This window comes from Loxodonta africana, chromosome 8, assembly GCF_030014295.1.
Source record: "Loxodonta africana isolate mLoxAfr1 chromosome 8, mLoxAfr1.hap2, whole genome shotgun sequence".
In the NCBI taxonomy this organism is placed as follows: domain Eukaryota; kingdom Metazoa; phylum Chordata; class Mammalia; order Proboscidea; family Elephantidae; genus Loxodonta; species Loxodonta africana.
The window spans coordinates 44,172,521-44,194,087 of NC_087349.1; the positions used below are offsets into that span (position 1 = coordinate 44,172,521).

At 39.0% G+C, this 21,567-nt stretch overlaps 1 protein-coding gene across 8 annotated transcripts in view; it reads left to right on the forward strand.

The window, feature by feature from the left end:
- The window catches only part of SRPK2 (SRSF protein kinase 2), a 274,393-nt gene that overhangs the window by 167,827 nt on the left and 84,999 nt on the right, over positions 1-21,567 (forward strand). The window lies entirely within an intron of this gene.

A 21,567-nucleotide genomic window follows, 5' to 3' on the forward strand; every position in this document is an offset into this window, starting at 1 on the left:
ATGATTTTTTAAAAAGCATGTTTTGAAGGTTCATCTGTAGTTTGTATCAGAACTTCATTTCTCCTTATGACTGAATAATATTCCATTGCATGTATATACCATGTTTTGTTTATCCACTCATCTACTGATGGACATTTGGGTTGTTTCCACCTCTGGCTATTGTGAATAATGATGGCGTGAATATTGGTATAGAAGTATCTGATTCCGTGCTTTCAATTCTTGCGGGTATATACCTCGGAGTGGAAATGCTGTTCTGCACAGTAGCTGCACCATTTTACATTCCCACCAACAATGCACAAGGATTCCAATTTCTCCACATCCTGTCGACACTTGTTAATTACTGTTTTCCTGATAGTAGCCACCCTAATAATTTAAAGCAGCATGTCATTGTGGTTTTGATCTATATTTTCCTTATTACTATTGGGAGACCCTTGGTGGGGCAAAATGGTTATGGCGCACCCTGCTAACTGAAAGGTTGATGGTTTGAGACCACCCGAAGACACCTTGGAAGTTAAGACGAGGCAATTTACTTAAAAAAAAATCAGCCATTGAAAACAATATGGAGCACAGTTCTACTCTAACATACATGGGGTCACCATGAGCCAGAATCTACTCAATGGCAACTGGTAATTACTAATGATATTGAGCATCTTTTCATATGCTTATTGGCTGTTTGTATATCTTCCTTGGAGAAATGTCTGTTCAAGTCCTTTGTTCATTTTTTAGTTGGGTTGTTTGTTTTTTTGTTGTTACAAGTAATCTGGAGAAAAAAATTTTTCGATTAGGAAAATCACAGATCATACCTTTAATTCGGAAAGATGGCACTGGTAAAGGAAGGTGGGTTGAATGGGGAAGAGGGTGTGACATTAGAGATAGATGACGAAGGATTGAATATGGACTGTCTCAGCCAGTGGGATGGATAGGGGAGATACTGTAGGAGGAAAAACATGAGCATTCAGGGATGGACGTAGGATATAGTAGGGAGTAATCGAAAGAATGTTGTGGGATTTCAACCATGGCAAATAACTGTGGTTGGAGTAAAAGTAGATTTTGGCTTCAGTGGTGTTGGTTAGAGATCCCAGAAAAAATGTACCCACCCCCGCCCCCGAAAAAAAAAAAACCCAAAACCCAAACCCTTTGCCATCGAGATGACTCCGACTTGTAGTGACCTTACAGGACAGAGTAGAATTGCCACATATGGTTTCCAAGGAGTACCTGGTGGCTTTGAACTGCTGACCTTCTGTTTAGCAGCTCTTAACCACTACGCCACCAGTGTTTCCAAAGAAATGTAGAAGTTTCTGCAGATCAGCTTGGCACATAGATGGGGGTGGTTGTCTGGACCCAAAGAAGGACCTGAGGGCTGTTGTAGCTTCGGTAATGAATAAGATTGGTGAGAAAACAGCAGATCAGATAAATGAAGTAACTTGCTCATGGCTCATTACTGATGGATCTGCAGCTTAAACCAAGGTCTGTGGATGTTCATGACCATACTTTTAACTACCACTCTATTTTTTCCTGTTTTTAATGAAAGGGTTGAAATATTTTAATTCTATAAAGACAAGTGTATAAAGGGAGCAGTATAATATGTTTTAAAGATTTTTGTCAAAAAATAGATTAGTAAACCTCTTTTTCTTCAAACAGTTCACCCATAAAATTTATTTTCTGACTTTACAAAAGAATACTGCTAATATTTTTTGAATAAGTGATTTTTATAATTTTTAATTTTCTACCATTATTTTTGCCAATACCAAAATAATTGTTCTACACATGGTCTCTTTTATCTTATTTTTTAAAAGATTTTAAGTTCCCTTTAAAGTACTTTAAACACTTTAATACACCCTGTAAAACAAATTAGACACTTCGTGTGATGACATAAAATCAGGGCTGGGGATTCGGATGATTTGAACAAAAATAGTTAGGGTGAAATGTAGTGAAAACAATGTATTAAAATTCTAGTAGAATGGCATGCTAGTTTTGAATTCTTTTGGTAGTGCATTTCACATACTGACACAGAAAAAGTATTGAATTTTTTATTTTAGCTAGAAACTGCAAGCTAGATTAACAAAAGTATAATTGGATCTATAAGTTACTATAAATTGATCCTAAGAATTAGGAGAATTAAAATCTCTTAAAGCATTTAGAATATAAAACATTTAATCTTACAGCCACATTTGAAATCTACTTTTTTTTGCTATGTTTAGATTTTTGTTTGCTAATTTTACGACACTAATTGTTTAATTAAAACTATATTTTATTTTTGTATTTGAGTCCTATATGATTTGATTTTTTAAAAATTCTCCCTAATAACTAGTGATGTATCAAATGTATTTAACTTTAAAGTCTCTTTTGTCAGAAACTAATATTGCCACTCGTGTTTTTTTTTTTTTGTTGTTGTTGTTTGGTTGATATGTTTTTTTTCCATCCTTTGAGTTTTAGTTTGTGTCTCTAAGTCTAAGGGGTGTCTCTTGTAGGCAGCATATAGACAGATCATGTTTTTTTAATCCATTCTGCCACTCTCTGTCTCTTTATTGGTGCATTTAGTTCATTTACATTCAGTGTAATTTTGGAGAGGTGTGAATTTAGTGCTATCATTTTGGTGTCTTTTTGTTTGTGTTTTGTTGACAGTTTCTTTTTCCAATTTAATTTTTTGTGCTGAGTAGATTATATATTGTCTTTTCCTCATATTCGTTGTTGATTTTTGTTTCTGCTGAGTCTCCATTTTTTCTTTATTTTATTTTGATGTGTAGGATAGTTTGTCTCCTTTGTGGTTTACCTTATTATTTACCCCCCCTTTTTTTTCTAAATTTAAACCTAACTTTTATTTCTTTGTATTGCCTTGTCTTCCTCTCCATATGAAACATCTGTGACTATAATTCTTAGTCCCTCTTTATTGTTTTAATGTTGTCTTCTTTTACATAATAACATTGCTGTTTCCCTGTTTTGCGTGTTTTTTTTGTTTTTTTTATCTTGATTTATTTTTGTGATTTCCCTGTCTGGGTTGATATCTAATCAGATATCTTGGGTTGATACCTGACATTGTTGGCTTTCTAACCAAAGAACTCCCATTAGTATTTCTTGTAGTTTCGGTTTGGTTTTTACGAATTCCCTAAACTTCCGTTTATCAGGAAATACCCTAATTTCATCTTTGTATTTGAGAGACAGTTTTGCTGGATATATGATTCTTGGCTGCCAATTATTTCCTTCAGTGTTTTATATAAGTAATCCCATTGCCTTCTTGCCTGCATGGTTCCTGCCAAGTAGGCTGAGCTTATTCTTATTCACTCTCCTTTATAAGTGACTTTGTTTATCCCTACCTGCTCTTAAAATTCTCTCTTTATCTTTGGTTTTGCCAAGTTTGATTATGTCTTGGTGACTTTCTTTTAAGACCTACCTTATGTGAAGTTTGATGAGCATCTTGGATAGATATCTTCTCATCTTTCGTGATATCAGGGGAGTTTTCTGCCAACAAATCTTCAACAATTCTCTCTGTATTTTCTGCTATCCCTCCCTGTGCTGGAACTCCAGTCACTTGTAGGTTATTTCTCTTGATAGAGTCGCACATGATTCTTAAGATTTCTTCATCTTTTTAAATTCTTTTATCTGATTTTTCTTCAAATATATTGGTGCCAAGTGCTTTTTCTTCCAAGTTCACTAATTCTGCCTTCTACTTGCTCAGTTTTGCTCTTTTGACTTTCTATTGAGTTGTCTATTTCTGTAATTTTATTGTTAATCTTTTGAATTTCTGATTGTTGTCTATGGATTTTTCCAGCTTATTAAATTTTTCATTATGTTCCTGAGTAGCCTTTTGAATTTCTTCAACTCCTTTATCTGTGTGTTCCTTGGCTTATTCTGTGTATTGCCTGATTTCCTTCCTGATGTCTTGAAGGGTCTATATATTAATCTTTTGTATTCTGCCTCTGGTAATTCCAGGAAGGCACTTTCATCTACAAGATCCCTTGATTCTTTGTCTTGAGAGCTTGTTGAGGTGATCATGGTCTGTTACTTGACTTGATTTGACTGTTGTCTCTAAGCCATCTATAAGTTATTGTATTATTTTATTTTGCTTGCTGTATCATAGCTTCTTGCTTTGTTTTGTTTTGATACGCCTGAATGGGTTGCTTGAGTGAGCTAGCTTGACTGTTTTTGCCTTGGAGCTCTGATGTCCTGTCCCCTAGTTGGCTAGAGCTGTTATCAGGTATATCAGTCTAGGAGTCCATTCACTTTTCTTGTATGAATTCAAGTCAGCTGGTCAGGTAGCTGATCATCAAGTGTGTGGTACAGGCTCTGTGCTACAGTCTTAGAGGGGCAGGGGTGATACGTGTAGGTACCAGTATCTGGTTGCAGCAGGGGGTCACACTCTGAACAAGGCAAGGGGCTGAAAATCGTCCCCCAAGTGTCTCTGAGGAAAGCATGTCCATTCCCTAGAGCGTACAGGTGGGTGGGTTCTGCATATGGTCAATAGGCACCCATTGTGTTTGGTTGTAAGGACTGGGAGGTACCAGTTATCCTTGGACCCCTGTCATGGGTGGCTGGGTGACCTGAGTGAGGCCTCCAGTCCTTAGCCCCCTGATGTGGGTAGGTGAGGACTCTGTTTAATAGGCAAACGGTGTCAAACATCTACCTCTCCACCGCACAGCTGAAATGGTTGTAGTCTGCCAACAAGGGCCTATTCTTCTGAAATAGGCCCACACAGGTCCACACAGAGGGGAAAAGTACTCATAGTCCATGGACCGTTTATGCCTGGGCAGGAGCTGCTTCTGTCCTGAGCGCCCCACGTTAGTAGAGCTAGCAAATTATCTTTTCCCCCAGTTGCAAGTTTATTCCTTCTCCAGGGCTTGGAGGATGGCTCTAGGCACTCAACAAGGCCTATCTCAGGCCCAGGGAAATCAACAGCTGCTGAAGCAGGCTGGACTGGGGGAGGGGTGCGCAGTAAAGTATACGCGAGTACTTAGCTTTTAGCTTTTGCCGAGAACACTGTTCTTCTCTGGTTCCGGAGGTGTGAGTAGGCTGTGTGGCTGGCTGCTTCTCCTTGAGGAAACTGCCAAAAGTTAGTTCTAGCCCGCTGCCACCGCTCTGGGAATGGTGCCTGAGGGCTCCCTGTGATTTAGGTCTCGTAACTCCTCTCCACTTCTGAACCATCTCCTCCTCCCCCTGCCCCTCAGTTCATTTTCTAACCTCGCCTTCAATGTTCAGTACACCTAGTTTGTCATAAATATACTCATTTCAGTTGTTTTTTCGTGTCTTTGTTGTTAAGAGAACTCTCCCCAAGCGTCTGCCTATTCTGCCACCTCAGCCTCGCATCAACTATTTATATTTAAAATTTTCCCCAATGATTAGTGATGTATAAAACAAACCAGAAAATGAAACCTGTTGCCATGGAGTTGATTCCGACTCATAGCGACCGTATAGGACAGGGTAGAACTGCTCGACAGGGTTTCCAAGGAGTGCCTGTGATGGATTCGAACTGCCAACCTTTTGGTTATCAGCTGTAGCTCTTAACCACGATGCCACCATGGTTTCTTACTGATGTATAGACTATATCTTATGCCTCTGCGTCAAGTGTGCACTGGTTGGGAATTTTTGCTTGTTTGTGACACAGTTTGTGACTGAGCCATTAGCAGGATTCTCTACTCATGAGCTTCTAATAAATAGAAGCAGTATGTCTATTAAGCAGAATTTCATATGCTTTCAAATAGTACCTCAGTTTTAGTGCATAATTTAGGGAAAGAACAGGTCCGGAAATATATTTTTTAATACAGAAAATTCTGGGACTCCATTGAAGTTCGGGAATCATAAGATTGTGAAATTATAATTTTAGATTATAGATTTATTGATTTATAAAGTAGCAGGCATAAATCTTTTCAATTTTGATTTTTTATTCAGGATATACTATTTAATGTCTGTCCTAGAAAGAACCTGTGCTGAGCACTTAGGCATTAAGGCACCACCACTGAATCGTTGTCCTCAATTGGCATCCAATATCTTACCTGGTAACAAGTGGTCAAAACACAGCACTGGAAAGCGTGGGAGTATCCTGGGAATAGAAGGCCAGAGGCCTTTGTGAAGGCATAGGGAGAACCTCATGGGTGATATGCAAATGGTCTTACAAATAACTAGTTTTTAAGGGAAGGATGATAAAGAATTCTGTCATAATTACTTACAGGCCTGGCCTCAGCGGGACTGTTCACTGTCTCCCAAGAAGCATTCTGCCTTCTCTTGTGCAGGGGAGCTGGGCATATTATCTGGGAGCAGAAATGGGTTAAGGAGTCGGGGGTTCTCACTACTCACCATCAGAACTGTTTCTCAGATCAGTACCTTACCCTGTCCTCTTGTGTCTAGTTGTCTCCACAATGTCCAGTCTTCTACCTTGGGAAAGATTGTAATCTGGTTACACTGGGAGTGGGGAGCATGTAGAGGGGGTGCCAATGGCACCATCCAACCATTAGTCTGTATTCATCACCCCTCCCCACAATATCCCTTGACTCCAGGTTGCAGTGCTGAGGAGTATTTGTAGTTGCAGGGTAAATGAGTCGGTTTCTGCTCAGTATCTACTTTTTGCGTTCACTCCTCCATTCACTTTGTTTTCTAAAACAAAAAAGTGAAATATCTTGTTCCTTCATAATAACTTCTCCATTTTATCTTTGGTCTTTTGGGTTTTCTTCTTTCTTTACTGTGGAAAGGAGAGTAGAAAAATACATGTTCTTAATCAGGCTTGTTTAAATCAAATGTCCCTTAGGTGTGATATTATGAGTTGGAACCTTAATACATTTATATCATCATATATATTTTAATGGCATTAACTAAAATTTATTTCTACATGCAGTAGGTGATCTAAACCTGTCGTTAGTGTACAACTTTTTTAACAAACATACATACATAAAAAATGTTGAGTTGACCTTAGTCTTGACGTCTTTTGGACCATCAGACTTTCTTGTGTCTGCCTTTCTTTGCCTACATCTATTTGTATCTACTTCCCTTGCTTGCATTTGAATCATAAACACTTTAGTCTATTACCAGTAATCATCTGCTAAAAGTGGTAATGACTGGTTTGAGCAGTGATTCTTAACCATGGTGTATATAGCAGTCTCCTGGTGACATCCGCCCAGACCACATTCCACACTTAGTGAGCCAGAATCTCCTTATTCTTGCTTCTGTGCTTTGAAAAACCTTCCTCAGGACTGTGGTGTATCCTATTTAACAATAATCGTACTAGAACTTCTAAAATGATTAGATTAAACTCGTATGGCATTTTATTTCCTACCAGATAAACTCCAAATTTTTCATTCAAGGATGTCAGTCTGTTCTCAACTTTTCTAGCGTTTCTGCCAGTGTTTTCCTGTGGGTACCTTGTTCTCCAGCAAAGCTAGACAAGCCCTTTCCTGCTGTCATCACTGCACACATATACACATTTCCTCCTACCTTGGTGGCCCTTTTCCCTAGCTAGCCCTGTTGACACCTTATTCTTCCTTAAAAATGTACCTTAATTGTTATTCTTCTCTCTAAGTGTTCTTTGGGGACTCAACAAGCCATTTGTACTTTTTATTTATTTAAAAAATTTTTTGTGTCCCCTGAAACTTGTACTGGTACAATATTGTATACCTTGAATATGTATTAAATGTTACCAGATCACCTTCTGCTTTGTTTTATATGGTTATTTGTATGTCTGCTAGACTCTTGGTTTCATGAGAGAAGACATGTATTTCACTTATTTTAGCAATAACTATGACGCAAGACATGGTGTTTTCAATCGCCTCATATGCATGTGAAAGCTGCACAATGAATAAGGAAGACCAAAGAAAAATCGATGCCTTTGAATTATGGTGTTGGAGAAAAATATTGAATATACCATGGACTGCCAGAAGAATGAACAAATCTGTCCGTCTTGGAAGAAGTACAGCCAGAAGGCTTATTATAAGCAAGGATGGCGAGACTGCATTTCACATACTTTGGACATGTTATTAGGAGGGGCCAGTCCCTGGAGAAGGACATCAAGCTTGGTAAAGTAGAGGGTCAGCAAAAAAAGAGGAACACCCTTCTGAGATGGATTGATACAGTGGCTGCAACAGTGGGCTGAAGCCTAGCAACGATTGTGAGGATGGCGCATGACTGGGCAGTTTTTAGTTCTGTTGTGCATGGAGTTGCTATGAGTCGGAAGTGACTCAACGGCATCTAACAACGACAACTGCAGCAATAAAATAGTTTGAGATTGGTAAATATTTCTTGAACAGATAAATGAGGTATCACCCTATACTTGGGTAATGAAGCAGAATTTGGAACTAACTGTAGGGTAGTATTCCAAGATTTGTAATACAGGAGAGGAGAGAATATCACAGTGTCTGAGTTCTCTTTGATAGAGTTGGTGAGGTGCTCTGACTGGTTGAGTACTTTACTCTTTGGCCTCTTAGATGTCTAGATTTGATGTCTTCCAGGACCGTCTCAGTTGCCTGTCAGGTACTCTTTCACTGAGACAGGACTGTGTCGTCTGTGTGGGTGCCAGAGAGAGTAATTTCTAGTATTTGGTTTCATGGGCGGTAGTCTCAGTACCTCCTTAGGTTTTGAATTTGTATTCTACCTTAGGTAAGTCTCTTTTTATGTTCAACTGTAAATCATTTGTTTTCCCTTCTGAGTGGTTTATAAATAAGTTGTGAATGGCAAGACTGGGTTTCTTACATGTTAACGTCAGTGTTGGTGAGAGGTTTGCAGCGTTTTATATTTGGCAGTGGACAGCTTAAAAGACTGATTAAACTACATCACTTAGGATGCATCACAGAAAGATGAAGAGATCAAAATTATGAAAGGAGAGTTGAGAACTACAGTAGAGAATAATAAAGTCTAACTGGTCTACTGTTAACCTACTATTATGTCCATTTAAAACACTATTTGGTTCTTGAAGAAGAGAGAAAATGGGGAAGAGCCTTTATGAGAAGAAATAATAGCTGAGAGTTATTCAGAATTTCTGATTCGGAAAGCCGAAATGATACTGAATAAAGAGAATTTGACCTCAGTATAAATCAGTGGTTGCCAGAGGCCAGGGAGTAGGGGAAGGGTACTGCCTACAAAAAGGCTCAGGGGAACTTTTGGTGATGATGAAAATGTTACCTCATGATTGAGATGGTGTTTATAGCATATATGTATACATTTATTACAACTCATTGAACTGTATACCTAGAATTGGTGAATTTTATTTTATGTAAATTACACCTTAATTAAGTTGATCAAAAAAACCCACTGTAGTCACCAGTGAGGTCTCCCCTGTGAGCTACTTTTAACACATGCTTCCATCATACTCCAGTTTTTTAAAACTTTCACCTAAAACTCTCTGAAATCTAGTTTTGCTTATAGTTTTTTTTGGCTTGGTGCTAGGGTGTTGTTTCCTTGTTTATTTGGTGATTTTGAAAAAGAAAAAAAAAATGTTAAGTCACATTTGCTGAGTCTTAATTGCGGGGAATCCCAAGGACTCAGATGAAACTGCATGTTGCTAAAGAGGATTTGTTTTTACTTCTTCTAGGCACTTGGGATACCACTAGCCCAGAAACACAATTAACTAATTTCTTGGGGGTTTCCAGGACTGGGTAGTGTAAATTCAAACGCTAAAACTAGGGGAGGGAAGCTTCAGATTACACATTCTTAGGGGAGATTTCCCTCTCCTTTCTCTCTAAACAAGTGTGAATATGGTAGTGTCCCAAGTTTATCTCACTGCCTGGTCCCAGGTGCTTCGCTCTTCTGTCTTCAGGTTTGTTTCTTTGTAGATGCTGGCCCTGGGCACTAGTTCAGTTAGCTGGAATTCTAACTTACTCTCACCCTGTTCTTCAGCCTCTCCCACTGGGATTGGATTTGTTGCTTCTAGAATCCCTTGTTTCCTTAGAATGTCTTTTTCTCATGGGATGCTCAGATATCCACTGATGTCAAAAATTAACACTGCTACCAGAATAATATTAATGTGCTTCAACATCTGTGATGAACAGTATACACAATTCATATAAGATTGGTGTTAGTACTAATTGACGGAACAGTCTTAAAAAATAAAACTGCTTATCTAAGATTTAAGACTATGGATAATATTATACATAAAGTTTCAGAGAAGTAGAATATATTGCTGAGGCTTAATAATTAAATCTTCAGGTGACCAAAATCTGCACGAGCAATCGTAAATTTTGTTTTTCCTCAGGAACTAAATATCTAAGAAATATTTTGATGTATAAAAGCCCATCTTGTGAAACCCTAGTTCACAAGAATGTGCATTGAAGACTGGATTTGACTTTATACTTGTCATACTTGTCGGGTGACACCTAGTGACACCAAGTCATATGCTATTTAAATAATTTTTCTTCAAGGATGATTATAACTGGAGTACAATCCATTTTATCATATTGTTTTGTAGATAATATGATAATTAGCAGTTAGATCCTTGTGAACCTTTCTTGAAAACTCTCTTAATTAAACATGATTTTAAGATACTTGGTTTTCGGAAGCTGAGGGGTTAATTAGCAATAAACTGGGTTTGTTTTCAAGGGGGTGAGACTCAAGGTAGGATAGTCAAAGATGAGCAGGGCCAGAGGTCTGGTGGCACAATTATGCATGATTATCAGTGAATATTTATTGGGCAAACCTGAGTCTTGAGGAAATAAGGGCACTGTGGCCTCATACCAGAAAGGTGGGAATGTGAGAATTGACTTTTATTGGCTCCCTACCACATGCGCAGTCATTGTGCCAGGGCATTTACGGTGGTCTACTTTAAGTTTCATAACACTCTGTGGCTTTCATTGTTGTTTTTGTTGTTAGTTGCTGTGGAGTTGATTCTGACTCATGACGACCCCATGTGTGCAGAGTAGAACTGTTCCATAGGGGTTTCAAGGCTGTGACCATTTAGAAGCAGGTCACCAGGACTGTTGTCTTCTCTCTCTCTCTTTTTTTTATTGGCTGTTTTTTTTCTCTAGTTTGTGTGTGTGTGTGTTAGGTGAAAGTTTACAGCAGAAATTAATTTTTCATACAAGAATTTATATATATAATTTTTTTATGTGACACTAGTTACAATCCCTATAATGTGACAACACACTTCCCCCTTCCACACCAGGTTTCCCATATCCGTTCAGCCAGCTCTTATCCCTTTCTGCCTTCTCATCCAGCCTCCGGTCAGGAGCTGCCCATTTAGTCTCGTGTATCTACTTGAACTAAGGTGCACACTCTTCACGAGTATTATTTTATGTTTTATACTCCAGTCTAATCTTTGTCTGAAGAGTTGGCTTCGGGAATGGTTTTAGTTCTGGGTTAACAGAGAGTCTGGGGGCCATGTCTTCAGGGGTTCCTCTAGTCTCAGTCAGACCATTAAGCTTGGTCTTTTTACATTACTTTGAGTTCTGCACCATACTTTCCTCCTGCTCCATCAGGGACAATCTTTTGTGTTCTCTGGTAGGGCAGTCATGGGTGGTAACCAGGCACCATCTAGTTCTTCTGGTCTCAGGGTGATGAAGTCTCTGGTTTATCAGGCCGTTTTGTCTCCTGGGCTAATATTTTCCTCGTGTCTTTGGTGTTTTTCATTCCCCTTTCCTCCAGGTGGTCTGGGACTGACTGATACATCTTAGATGGCCTCTTTGAAGCTCTTAAGACCTCAGATGCTACTCATCAAAAAACAAAACAAAACAAAAACAAACCCAAGTGGGGTGCAAAACATTTTCTTAATAAATTTTGTTCTGCCAGTTGACCTAGATGTCCCCTGAAACCATGGTCCCCAGATGCCACCCCTGGTACTCTGTCCCTCAAAGTATTTGGTTGTGTTCAGGAAACTTCTCAGCTTTTGGTTTAGTCCAGTTGTGCTGACTTCCCCTGTATTGTGTGTTGTCCTTCCCTTCCCTCAAGACAATCCTTGTCTACTATCTAGTTAGTAAATACCCCTCTCCCTCCTTAACAACCCTCGTAACCATCAAAGAATGTTTTCTTTTGTGTTTAGACCTTCTCTTGAGTTCTTATACAATATTTGTCCTTTTGTGACTAATTTCACTTAGCATAATGCCTTCCAGATTCCTCCATGTTATGAGATGTTTCAGGGATTCATTGTTGTTCTTTATTGTTGCATAGTATTCCATTGTGTGAATATACCATATAGCATAATTTGTTTAACCATTCATCCATTGATGGGTACAAGTAGGTTGTTTGCATCTTTTTGCTATTGAGAACAGTGCTGCAATGAACATGGGTATGCATATATCCATGTGAGGGCTCTTATTTCTCTAGGATATGTTCCTAGAGTGGGATTACTGGATCATATGGTACTTCTATTTCTAGCTTTTTAAGGAAGCACCAAAACAATTTCCAAAGTGGTCGTACCATTTTATATTCCCACCAGCAGTGTTCTAGTCTCTCCAACATTTATTATTTTGTGTTTTCTGTATTAATGCTAGCCTTGTTGGAGTGAAATGGTATCTCATTGCAATTTTGATTTACATTTCTTTGTTAGCTAATGATCGTGAGCATTTCCTCATGTATCTATTAGCCGTGTGAATGTCTTCTTTGGTGAAGTGCCTGTTCATATCCTTTGCCCATTTTTTGAGTTATTTGTCTTTTTGGTGTTGAAGTTCTACAGTATCTTGTAGATTTTAGAGATTAGACTCTGATTGGATATATCGTAGCCCAAAATTTTTTTCTAGTCTGTAGGATGTCTTTTTACTCTTGGTGGAGTCTTTGGATGAGCATACCCACTGACCCATTGCTGTCGAGTCAGTTACGACTCATAGCGACCCTATAGGGCACAGTAGAACTGCCCCGCAGAGTTTCCAAGGAGTGCCTGGTAGATTCAAACTGCCGACCAATTGGTTAGCAGCCATAGCACTTAACCACTACACCACCAGGGTTTCCTTGGATGAGCATAGGTGTTTGATTTTTAGGAGCTCCCAGTTATCTAGTTTCTCTTCTGGTGTTTGTGCTTTGTTAGTAATGTTTTGTATTCTGTTTATGGCATGTATTAAGGCTCCTAACATTGTCCCTATTTTTTCTTCCATTATCTTTATCGTTTTAGATTTTATATTTAGGTGTTTGATCCATTTTGAGTTTGTTTGCTTGGTGTGAGGTATGAGTCTTGTTCCTTTTTTTTTTTGCAGATGGATATCCAGTTATGGCAGCACCATTTGTTGAAGAGACTGTTTTTTCCCCGCTTAACTGACTTTGGGCCTTTGTCAAATTATCAGCTGCTCATAGGTAGAAGAACTTACATCTGGGATCTCAATTCTTCTCCATTGGTCTATGTATCTGTTGTTGTACCAGTACCAGGCTATTGTGACTACCATGGAAGTATGATAGTTTTAAAATCAGGTAGTGTGTCCCTCCCACTTTGTTGTTCTTCTTCAGTAATGCTTCACTTATCTGAGGTCTCTTCCCTTTCCGTATAAAGTTTGTGATTCATTTTTCCATCTCGTTAAAAAGTGCCTTGGAATTTGGATCGGATTGAATTGTATCTGTAGATTGCTATGAGTAGAATAGACATTTTCACAATGTTGAGTCTTCCTATTCATTAGCAAGGTATGTTTTTCCGCTTATGTAGGTCTCTTTTGATTTCTTGCAGTAGTGTCTTGTAGTTTTCTGGTAGGATGTGCTTTTATTCTCATTTGATTCTGTGAATTTCTTTATTCTGTCCTTTATTTCTTGAGTAATGCAGTAGTTTTTTAGCAAGGTGTTGTTCAGTTTCCAGGTACTTGATTTTTTTTCCTGGCCTTTTCTGTTACTGATTTCTACTTTTACAGCTTTATGGTCAGAAAAGATGCTTTTTAATATTTCGATGCTTTGGATTCTGTTAAGGCTTGCTCTGTGGCCTGATGAGTGGCCTATTCTGGAGAATGTTCCATGTGCATTGGAAAAGAACGTATATTTGGCCTGTTGGGTAGAGTGTTTTGTATATATATGTCTATGAGATCAAGTTGGTTGATTGTGGCATTTAGATCTTCCATGCCTTTATTGACCTTCTTACTGGCTGTTCTGTCCTTCACTGAATGTGGTATGTTGAAGTTTCCTGCTATTATTGTGGAGCTTTCAATTTCTCTTTTCATTGCTGTAAAGAGTTTGTTTTATGTATTTTGCAGCTCTGTTGTTGGGTACGTAAATCCAGTCTTCTATTTCTTTATACCACTTTGACTTACTCCTTATTATTTAGTTCCTGTTTTTTGTTTTAATATTGTCATCTTTTACATATTGATGTCTCTGTTTCCCTATTTTCATTGTTTTGGCTTTGATTTATTTTTGTGACTTCCTTACCTAGGCTGATATCTGGTAGTTCTGTCTTCTGTTCTAGTCTTGGGATGTTATTTGATGTTATAGATTCTCTAACTGGAAGACTCCCTTTAGTGTATCTTGTAATTTTGGTTTGGCTTTTACAAATTCACTTGAGTTCTGTTTATCTGGAAATGCCCTAATATGCCATCATATTTGAGAGACAGTTTTGCTGGATATATAGTTCTTGGCTGGCAGTTTTTTTCCTTTGAGGCTTTATACATGTCATCCCATTGCCTTCTTGCCTGCATAGTTTCTGATGTGTAGTCAGAGTTTAGTCTTATTGACTCTCCTTTGTAGGTGACTTTCATTTATTCCCTAGACTCTCTTAGAATTCTCTCCTTTGGCAAGTTTCATTATAGTATGTCTGGGTGACTTTCTTCTGTGATCTACCCTATGTGGGGTTTGATGAGCTTCTTGGATAGATACGTTCTCGTCTTTCACAAAATCAGGCAAGTTTTCTGCCAACAAGGCATCAACAGTTCTCTCTGTATTTTCTGTGGCGCCCCCCCCCCCCCCCCATTCTGGTACTCCAATCACTTCTAGGTTATTCCTCTTGATAGGATACCACATAACTCTTAGGATTTCTTCATTAAAAAAAAAAAAAAAAAAATCTTTAATCTCATTTTCTGCAAATAAATTGGTGTCAAGTGCTTTGTCTTCAGTCTTGCTAATTCTGACTTTCTTTACCCAAATTCTGCTCCTCTGACTTCCTATTGAGTTGATTAATTCTGAAATTTTATTGTTAATCTTTTGGATTTCTGTTTGCTGTCTCTCTGTGTATTCTTGCAACCTGTTAAATTTGTCATTATGCTCTTGTATAACCTTCTTAAGTTCCTTTGTTGTTTTATCTGTTCCTTGGCTTGGTCTGAACCTTGCCCAGTCTCGTTCCTGATCTCTTGAAGAGCTCTATGTATTAATCTTTTGAATCCTACTTCTGATAATTCCTAGGTTTTCTCTTCGTGCAGGTGATTTCTTGGTTCTTTGTTTTGGTCACTTGTGGAAGCCATCACGATCTGCCTGTTTATGTGGTTTGATATTGACTATTGTGTGTGAGCCATCAATAAGTTATTATATTTTATGTTTGCTTACCGAGTCCTAGCTTATCATTTTGTTTTGATATGCCTAAATAGGCTGGTCCTGTGAGCTCCTTTGATTATTGGCATCTTTGAAGCTCTCACGTCCTGTCACTAAGTGGATAAAGCTGCTAGTGGGTATGTGAGCCCAGGAGTCTGTTTACTTTTCTTGTGTAGATTCAGTGCAGGAGTCCAGGTCGTCAGTCACTGTGTGTGTGGTGCAGGCTCTTACCTACAGTCCTATACCGGCAGGGCTATGTACAGGTGATTGGAGCGCGCACAGATATCTGGTGCAGTAGGGGGGTTATATGTTGAGCAAGGTAGGGGGCTGATGGCTGCCCCTGAATACCTGGGTGGAAGGTGTGTCCCTGTGCCCTGGAGCATGTAGGTTTGTGGGTTTTGTAACCAGACTTTGGGCATCCAGTGCTATTGGTTGTAAGGACTAGGAGATACCACTTATTCTCAGACCCCTGTCTTGGGTGGCTAGGTGGATTGGGTGGAGCCACCAGTCCTCAGACCCCTGATGTGGGGAGGTGAGAACCCTGCTTAATGGGTAGGGCAGTGTCAAATGGCATAAGTCTGCCAGTCACCCTTAGCTGTTAGAGTTGAAAATAGGCCTCAGGCATGTACCCTGTTTTACTATGCTAAATGACGGCTAGGTTGTTGAAACGGGCCCACATAGGTCTAGGCAGCGGTGAAAGACATTCAAAGTCCATGGACCCCTTATGTCTGTGCCTAGGCAAAGGGATTGTGCCTGCTGTAAAGTCCTGGTTTTGGGGGAGCTGGCAAACTATTTTTTCCCGTTTGTTATTTATTTGTTAATTTGTTTCCTCTCTAAAGCTGGGGTAATGGCGTGGGGTGTCTGGTGGGTCCCACTTCGGTAATGGCTGACCAGAGTGGAGTGGAGAGGGTGCAAGTGAATGGGAGAGAGGGATTTCCCAGAGGAGGAAGGGTTTTTTTTGATCCCACGTGGCAGGTTAGATGCTTGTACTTGGCTTGCGCAGACTCACTGCCGCTTGGCCTCCCCCAGTGTGGAAAATGCATCCGGAGTGCTATTGTTTCCCCTCAGCTTATGGGTGCTGGCTGATTCAGCCTGCAGGGTGCCAGCCTGGCCAGGTCTGGCAAATTCTCACAGCTTCTGAACTGTCTCTCCCTCCCCTTGCTGCTCAGTCAGACTCCTCAACTTTGTCTTTGATGTTCAGGGCTCCTAGATTGTCACATATAATCGATTCATTTGATTTTTCAGGTCTTTGTTGTAAGAGGGGCCACAGGAAGCATCTGACTACTCTGCCATCTTGGCCATGACTGGCGCCCCCCCCCTTTTAATTGTGCTTTAGATGAAGGTTTACAGACCAAATTAGTTTTTCATTAAACAGTTTATACACATATTGTTTGGTGACATTGGTTGCCAACCCTGCGATATGTCAACAGTCTCCCCTTCTTGACTCTGGGTTCCCCATTTACAACTGTCCAGTTTATATCCCCTCCTGCCTTCTTGTCCTTGCTGTTGGGCTGGTGTGCCCATTTATTCTCATATACATGTTTGAGCTACACATGTTATTGTTTGTTCCATGAGCCACTCTAATCTTTGGGTGAAGGTGAATCTCAGGAGTAACTTTAGTACTGAGTTAAATGGGTGTCCGGGGTCCATACTCTGTCAGACCAATAAGTCTGGCGCTGGAGGCCTGTTTTCTGAGGTACCTCTTGGTGGAATTGAACCATCAACTTTGCAGTTGTTAGTCAAGCACTTAATTTTTTGCGCCACCTAGGGACTCCAGCTTTAATTGGAGGCCCACAGATGTTGTCACTGCCTCAGTTTCTCGTGGATTTTTAAGAATGGAACAGGTAGTTAATCGCATCCCATAGCCTTCTACTAAAAAACTATACGTCATTTGGACTTTGGCCTTTATACCAACTCTCCAGCCCTAAGGTAGACTTAGGCATAACTTGCCCACACCCTGGACAGTTTACTTTGTTGTTCCTTAGTAGATTCACCTTAGATACATAGAGTGGAACTACTGTTCCATAATCTGCTTTTTCTTTCATTATCTTTCTTTCCAGCTTTTATGAAAAATAATTAGTAATTTCTTCTAATGGATATGTATGAATTTGAAAAGGTATGAAAGGCTTATAAAGAATGAAAAGTTAGCTTCTGTCCTGGTCACTAGGACCATGTTTCTGAGAGTGCTGTTTTTGACAGTTTCTTGTTGCTCTGTCCAGAGTCTTTCTATGAACATAAGTTCAACACTTGTGTCTGAAACAAATGATACACGCCATATATAATGTTCTGTACCTTTTTTTAATTAATTAGTGAAATACCCTCCATATGAGTACATAGGAGTTGCCTCAGTCTTTTTTATAACAACTTTTCAATGTGAGACGATTTACTTACCATATGGTTTACTCATTTAAAGTGTATGATTCAGTGGTTTTTCAGTGTATTTACAGAGTTGTATAACCATCACACTCACCAAATTTTTGAGCATATTCATTGTGCTAAAAAGAAACCGCAGATACTTTAGTAGTAGCCTCCATTTTTGGCTACCCTCTAAACCTTAGGAAGCCAGTGATAAACTTTTTGTCTGTACAGATTTGCCTATTTGGGGCATTACATGTACATGGAATGTGGTCTTTTGTGTCTACGTTCTTTTGACTTATAATGCTCTTGAGGGTCATCCATGTAGTAGCATGTTTCAGTACTTCATTCTTTTTATTTAAAAAAAAAAAAAAAACAAACCCAGTGCCGTCGAGAGGAATGATATTCCATTGTATGGATATGCCAGGTTTTATTCATCAGTTAATGGACATTTGGGTTGTTTGTACTTTTTGGCTATTACGAATGATACTGCTTTGAATATTTGTGTACAAGTTTTATGTGGACTTCCTTTGAACTTCTTTTGAATTCATTTCTAAGTATTTTATTAATTTTGATGCTACTGTAAATGGGATTGTTTTCTTTGTTTCATTTAGCTCATTCTTTTTGGCGGAGTTTTATTGTAGGGGTGTACCATAATTAATCATAATTTGTAACAGATCCCCTATTGATGGATATTTAGGTTTTAATGTATTGTTTTTATAGACATTGCCAAAGTATATCTCTAGGATGAATTCTAATAAGGAAATGTACTGAGCCAATGGTATTTAGATAAGCTGGAATCATCTGTGAAATTTAAAATGTATATACCTTATTTATCATTTTACTGCTTATTTAAAAACTTCCAATAGAGGGCTATATATAAAGTGGTAGAAGTTTTTTTCAGATTGTTTTATTACTTATTAAAAACATTTATATACTGGAAGAAATTTATGTTGTTGAATAATTGCCTCGAACACTATTGTCCAGTAGATCTTTCTGATGATGGAAATGTTCTGTGCCTGCACTTGCCACTGCTGTAGCCACCAGCCACATGTGGCTATTGATCATTTCAAGTGGGGCTAGAGTGGATCCACCATCAACACCCAGGGAAACAGCAGTCGAGAAATCAAACAACTCATTGCATTGGGCAGATCTGCTACAAAAAGTCTTCTTTTAAGTGTTAAAGAAAACAAAGGTGTCACCTTCAAGTCTAAGGTGCGACTGACCCAAGTCATGGTGGTGTCAGTTGCCTCATATGTATGGGAAAGCTGGATGATGAATAAGGAAGACCAAAGAAGAATTGACACCTTTGACTTGTGGTATTGGTGAAGAATATTGACTATACCATGGATTGCCAGAAGAAAGAATTAATCTGTCTTGGAAGAAGTACAGCCAGAATGCTTCTTAGAAGCGAGGATGGCGAGACTTCATCTCACATACTTGGGACATGTTATCAGGAGGAATCAGTCCTTTGAGAAGGATATCATGCTTGGTAAAGTAGAGGGTCAGCAGAAAAGGGGAAGACCCTCGATGAGATGGATTGACACAGTGGCTGCAACTATGGGCTCAAGCATAACAAGGATTGTGCCGATGATATAGGACTGGGTAGTGTTTTGTTCTGCCATACGTAGGGTTGCTATGAGTCAGAACTGATTCAGCTGTACCTAACAACAACAGAGTGACTGAAGAACTGAATTTTAAAATTTATTTAGTTTAAATTAGCTTGGCTAGTGGCTACTGTATTCTATAAAACAGGTCTGTGAAGGGATTTCATTTATTTCTTTTTGTTCTAAACTACCTTAAGGATAGAAAGTTGACTGCGCTTGAATTTTGTTGATTCATTCGATTTTAGTATTTGTAGATGCCTTTAGATGAAAATATGTGTAGGTTTGCAGAAGCCTTGACCAAAGTGTACATCTTTCATCATTTCCTGAGTTAGATGAAGCAGTCATTAGTGGTTATGGTAAGTTTTGTCCAGTATAGATCTCAGCAAACTATTTTTTGTAGCAATCTACTCTGGACTGAGCTGCTTCACTTTGTCTGGAGAGTTTTTAGAAAAGCATAAGCGTCCCTGGTTTGGTATCTCTTATATGTGTATCTCATCCTAGCCCAAAATAGGCTTATATGAGGCTTTTATACATGCTTATTTTCTAAAAATCTGTATTTGAAGTTCAACATTTATTTTGGTGATTATGAGTCATTGCGCATAGATCATGATCCAGCAATTTTGGATTCTGTTGGTAGCTTTGGTTAACTGTGAACATTGACCTGAACTGGGCTGTGTTACGGGCCACATGCTCATCGCCTCTGTTTCTCTTTGTAGCCCAAATCATTCATTTTTAGCCATGGATCCTGCATACCAAGCAGACTACTATATTTCTACACTACTGGATGTCCCACATGTTCCTCAAACTCAGATAAGCTAAAACAGAAGTTGTTTTTCTCTAAACCTCTTCCTTCTCTAGTTTCTTATCTAAATGAAAGTGAAAGGTAAAATTCTCGTAGCCTCCCCTCCCCCCAAAACAAAACAAACAAAACCCATTGCTGTTGGGTCGAATTCTGATTCACAGAGACCCTATGGGACAGAGGAGAACTGTCTCATAGGGTTTCCAGGACTGAATCTTTATGGAAACAGACTGTCACATCTTTCTTCTGTGGGTTTGTACCACCGAGCACTTAACCACTGCACCACCAGGGCTCCTTAACATTCTTAAACTACCATAAGTCTCAAAGACAATCATCTACCTTCAGCAAATAAATTACCAACTTCTGAGTTCAGGGTTTGTATCATCTCTTCCCTGGACTAACAATCCCAACATTTTCCTCAGTAATTTCTTTACTCTGGCTTCTATCGTTTGTATCCATTCTACACATTGATTTCATAATGTTCTTTGCAGAAACCAAATCTTTGCTTCTTAAATCGCGTTTCAATCTCTCTTTATTGCCTCATGGGTAGAGCCCAAACTCCTTCAAGCTGTGGATTGTTCCCACTGTGTCCCGACTGCTGCCTAACCTGTTGCCTATCTCCAGCCATACCAGGCCATTTTAGGCCTTTGTGCTTTTTGGGCCTTGGACCTTCCCTGACTCTCTGCCCCAGTCTGGTCAGTCTATTAAATCTTAGCTCGTAGGTTACCTCTAGCATGCACTTGTTTCTGACTCAGCAGTCTGCCACTTAACCTTTCATAACAATACCCTGAACAGTTGATTACATTTTTCTTCTTTTAGTAGATTGTAATTGGAATAAAGCTGACCTATTTCTGAAAAATCAGACATTGAAAACCCTGTGGAGCATTGTTCTGCTCTGACATACATGGGGTCTCTATGAGTTGGAATCGACTTGATGGCGACTGGTAGACTATGCTATAAATCCCTTAGAGTGGGATTCCTTTGTGTCCCTGGCACACTTCCTAATAAATAGTTAGTTGGTAGCCACTTTCTGAGTATTTATGGGCTCAGTGAATGTTTTTGCCTTTGAATGCTTCCGTGTTTTTCTCTCAGTTTTCTTTCTCCACTTCACTACTAATAGAATTTTTTGCCAGGTCCCACAAATATTTTATAAGATATCAGTAGTGGTAGTGGTATGTTGTAGGTGATGTAGCAATGGAATATTTAAAACAATAACTCATTTGTCATCTAAGATATGAATTAGTTGGGAACCAGGTTTGATTTAATTACATCTTTAGTAACTTTAAAAAGAAAAAAAGGACTTTATTATTTTAGAGCAGTTTTAGGTTTACAGAAAAATTGAGAAAAGTACATAGAGTTACTATATATCCTCCCCTTCTGCCCTCTACTTCCCTGCTTTTATTAACATCCTGCATTGATGTGGTACATTTGTTACAATGAAATCAAGGTGTCAGCTGAGACTATTCTGCTGGC